Source organism: Fistularia commersonii, unplaced genomic scaffold (genome assembly GCF_037954325.1).
Source record: "Fistularia commersonii isolate RoL2024-O1a breed Wild unplaced genomic scaffold, RoL_Fcom_v1.0 HiC_scaffold_51, whole genome shotgun sequence".
Classification (NCBI taxonomy): Eukaryota; Metazoa; Chordata; class Actinopteri; order Syngnathiformes; family Fistulariidae; genus Fistularia; species Fistularia commersonii.
In genome coordinates, this window is record NW_028234009.1 from 142,576 (window position 1) to 147,500 (window position 4,925).

Consider the following 4,925-nt stretch of genomic DNA (forward strand, 5'->3'; position numbering starts at 1 on the left):
AGGATTGTCATTAAACTTAAAGAAATGCAAACTTCTTGCGCTGCATGACTCGCCACTAAAGGAAATCAGCGATGTTTCTATGAAATCAGAAATAAAATACTTGAGCATTTTCCTATCCAAGGACCAAACGTTAAATCAATCCAGGAACATTGAATCTAAACTGAATCAAAGTAAAGCTTAATTCTAATATATGGCTCCAGAGAGATTTATCAATATTAGGCCGGATATATTTGACTAAAATGGATGTGTTTATCCAGATGTATATACCCAGCGTATTCCAATGCTGCTCCAAATCAACTCGTAAAATCTGTTAACCAAATCAATTTCAACTTTATCTGGAGGAACAGACCACACCATCTAAGAAAAATCACATATGGTGAAAGAAACAAGTGAAGGAGGGCTGAAAGTGATAGAGTCGGACTGCTTGAATGGGACATTGAAGGTGAACTGGTTGAAATCCTGGATCAAACCTCATCGTTCTTTCTGGTATTGTACTCCAAACTACTTATTCAACAAAGTCGGCGGCCTGAGTCTTCTGCTTATCTCTGACTTGGATATCAACAAGATTCCTGTCAAATGTTCAGAGTTCCATAAACAAATATTATTATACTGGAAAATGATATACGTACACAATTTCTCACCACACAGTATAATAGTTTGGAACAATCGATATGTACTGCATGGCAACAAACCTCTGTTTTACAAGGAATGCTTTGAGAAAGGTATATGGTCGATAATTGACTTGATGGATGACACTGGCAGTCCTCTGGACAATGAGCAGTTCTGTACTACACACAGATTCAAGCCTCCCATATTAGAGTTGCTAAAGTTACGAAACGCACTGCCTCGACAATTTGTATTCCTGACCAAAAATATAATGACGCACCGAACCGTACAACCACAGTTACCCCGACTATCACTCCAGGGAATCTCAATTGTGGACAGAAAGCGCGGCAACTCCTTTATTAGGAAATGTTTCACAGGAAACTTATTCCCTGGACGTCAAAAAAAAAAAAAAGGATATTTTAAATAAATTTGATGAGGAATCGATTGCCACGCTGCGAACCATGTATCTGACTCTACCCATACCCCCAAGGCAAAAGAGACCCACTTCAAAATTATGACTGACATCTACCCATCTAAGGAATTATCGAGGGTACGCTTTAATTTTGAAGATAATATTTGTACATTTTGTGAAGACAACATTGAAACCACTGACCATATATTTTTTCTCCTTCTCATTCCATCGTCACCAGTTTCCTTCTCAAAAGATGATATAACATTCTGTTTACTTATAAGCAACATAACAGATGAACTCTGTGTCAATGTTCTTTTAGGCCTGGCCAAGTTCTTCATTCACAAGAACAGAATGCAAAAATGCTCCCCAAATTTTAATGTCTTCATAAACGATTTTGAAATATAAAAAAAAAAAAAAAAAATCCTTAAAACTTATGGAAAAATCCAAAAACTAAAAAATATAGTTACCCATGTCCGAGGTTCCTTTTTTTTTTGGTAAAAAAAAAAAACAAAAAAAAAAAAACAACTTGATTACATGTTACATTCCCCTTGCAATTTTTTTTTTTTTTTTTCGTTTTAATTTCTTATTTGTCTATCTATTGATTTAATTACTTCCTTTTAATTTCTTTTTTTGTCTCGCACTGTAAATTTCTCACAAACCTGTAACACTATTAACTTCTCATTACATACAGAACAAATGTCCTGATGTCCGTTGCTTCCTCATCCCTGGTTGTTTCATTGACATTCAGTTCTACCTTGCTATGTTTATTTGTACATCTGTATATTTGGGTGTACTATTTATGTTCAATTAAAAACAGTTTGATGTCTGAGATTCCTTGTGAACCGCCAACTTAATTACATGTTATATTCCCCTCACAATTTTTTTTTTTCGTTTTTAATTTTATTTTTCTATCTATTTATTTAATTATATCCTTTTAATTTTCTTTTTTTGTCTAGCATTAAAAATTTCTCGCAAACCGTTAACACTATTAACTTCTGATTACTTACACCACGAATGCGCTTATGCCCCCCCACCCATCCCGCTTTTTCCGTACGGAGGCAGACACTGAGATCGAAAGCAAATGGGTGTCATTGAAATGCAGTAACAGGGTGATAACAGCCGTGTTCGAAGTGTGTAGGGGCTTATAGGAGAGCAGAAGCACGTCACGCAATTCACCTGAGTTCGGAGGATCGGGAGTACCAGGGCCCATAGCGGAGAAGCGGAAGAGCGGAGTTATGTGTCTCTTCTCAAAGGCGGGGAAGCTGGGGGGCAGCAGGACCCCTTAGACCGGCTAAGGTGAGCCTACTCCGGACAGAGATCACCCGGAGTTATGACTGGAGCTCCCGGACCTCTGGGCACACACATATGTGAATGACTGGATGAGCTAATGTTGGTTTGGTTGTGGATACGTTTCGGCCAATGCTATCAGCACAGCGATGATGAGTTCAGGTGTGTCTGTGTGTGTTTGTGTGTTTGTGTGTGTGTGTGTGTGTGTGTGTGTGTGTGCGTGTGTTTGTGTGTGTGTGAGAGTTTGTTTTTGTGGGTTGGGGGGGGTTCCCGCGGACACGGAGTACCAGGGCCTGGAGCGGATGAGGTGAGGAGCGGAGGAGAGCAGAAGCCCGGACCGTGATTCGCTTGTGTCCAGCGGTTCGGGTTTTCCAGGGCCCGAAACGGAGGAGCGGAGGAGCGGAGGAGCGGAGGAGCGGAGGAGCGGAGGAGCGGAGGAGCGGAGGAGCGGAGGACAGCAAAACCCCTTTCTGCAATTCGCCTGAGTCCGGCGGATCGGTAGTACCTGGTTCCGCAGCGGATGAGCGGAGGAGTGGAGGAGATGTTTCTCTTCTCAGAGGCGGCGAGGGGGGGGGGGCAGGACCCCTTACCCTTATCCCCCCCGGACGTTTGAGTGGAGCTCCCGGACCTCCGGGCACGCACATGCGAATGACTGGATCACAGGGAGTGCCAGGGCCTGGAGCGGATGAGCAGAGGAGAGGCGGAGGGCAGAAGCCCGGCCCTGTTCAAGAGTTCCAGGGTCCAAAGCGGGGGAGCGAAGAAGCGGAGGAGGGGAGGAGAGCAGAAGAGCAAAAAACTGGCCCGGAATTCACCGAAGTCCCGCGGATCGGGAGTTCCAGGGCCCGGAGCGGAAGAGCGGAGGAGCGGAGGAGAGGAGGAGCGGAGCAAAGCTAAGCCCGTCTTAACAACAAGGAAATTACAGATGAGGCTATAATTTCTAATGAAAACTTTAAATTCTATAGCCACGTATACACTTCGACATTGTCAAAAAGCGATTGTGACTCCTTTCCATTAAATATTCCTCAATATATCCCAAAAATAAACAACAAACAATATATGTTTGTTTATATATGTTTATATATAAACAACAAAACATATACAGTTTGATGTCTGAGATTCCTTGTGAATCGCCAACTTAATTACATGTCGTATTCCCCTTGCATTTTTTTTTTTTGGTTTTAATTTCATTTGTCTATCTATTTATCTAATTATTTCCTTTTAATTTCGTTTTTTGTCTAGCACTGTAAATTTCTCACAAACCTGTAACACTATTAACTTCTCATTACATACAGAACAAATGTCCTCATGTCCGTTGCTTCCTCATGCCTGGTTGTTTCATTGACATTCAGTTCTACCTTGCTATGTTTATTTGTACATTTGTATATTTGGGTGTACTATTTATGTTCAATTAAAAACAGTTTGATGTCTGAGATTCCCTGTGAACCGCCAACTTAATTACATGTTATATTCCCCTCACAATTTTTTTTTTTTCGTTTTTAATTTTATTTTTCTATCTATTTATTTAATTATATCCTTTTAATTTTCTTTTTTTGTCTAGCATTAAAAATTTCTCGCAAACCGTTAACACTATTAACTTCTGATTACTTACAGCACGAATGCGCTTATGCCCCCCCACCCCCCACCCCCCCGCTTTTTCCGTACGGTGGCAGACACTGAGATCGAAAGCAAATGGGTGTCATTGAAATGCAGTAACAGGGTGATAACAGCCGTGTTCGAAGTGTGTAGGGGCTTATAGTAGAGCAGAAGCACGTCACGCAATTCACCTGAGTTCGGAGGATCGGGAGTACCAGGGCCCATAGCGGAGAAGCGGAAGAGCGGAGTTATGTGTCTCTTCTCAAAGGCCGGGAAGCTGGGGGGCAGCAGGACCCCTTAGAGCGGCTAATGTGAGCCTTCTCCGGACATAGATCACCCGGACTTATGACTGGAGCTCCCGGACCTCTGGGCACACACATATGTGAATGAGTGGATGAGCTAATGTTGGTTTGGTTGTGGAAACGTTTCGGCCAATGCTATTAGCACAGCTATGATGAGTTCAGGTGTGTCTGTGTGTGTTTGTGTGTTTGTGTGTGTGTGTGTGTGTGTGTGTGTGCGTGTGTTTGTGTGTGTGTGAGAGTTTGTTTTTGTGGGTTGGGGGGGGTTCCCGCGGACACGGAGTACCAGGGCCTGGAGCGGATGAGGTGAGGAGCGGAGGAGAGCAGAAGCCCGGACCGTGATTCGCTTGTGTCCAGCGGTTCGGGAGTTCCAGGGCCCGAAACGGAGGAGCGGAGGAGCGGAGGACGGCAAAACCCCTTTCTGCAATTCGCCTGAGTCCGGCGGATCGGTAATACCTGGTTCCGCAGCGGAGGAGCGGAGGAGTGGAGGAGATGTTTCTCTTCTCAGAGGCGGCGAGGAGGGGGGGAGAGGGACAGGACCCCTTACCCTTACCCCCCCCGGACGTTTGAGTGGAGCTCCCGGACCTCCGGGCACGCACATGCGAATGACTGGATCACAGGGAGTGCCAGGGCCTGGAGCGGATGAGCAGAGGAGAGGCGGAGGGCAGAAGCCCGGCCCTGTTCAAGAGTTCCAGGGTCCAAAGCGGGGGAGCGAAGAAGCGGAGGAG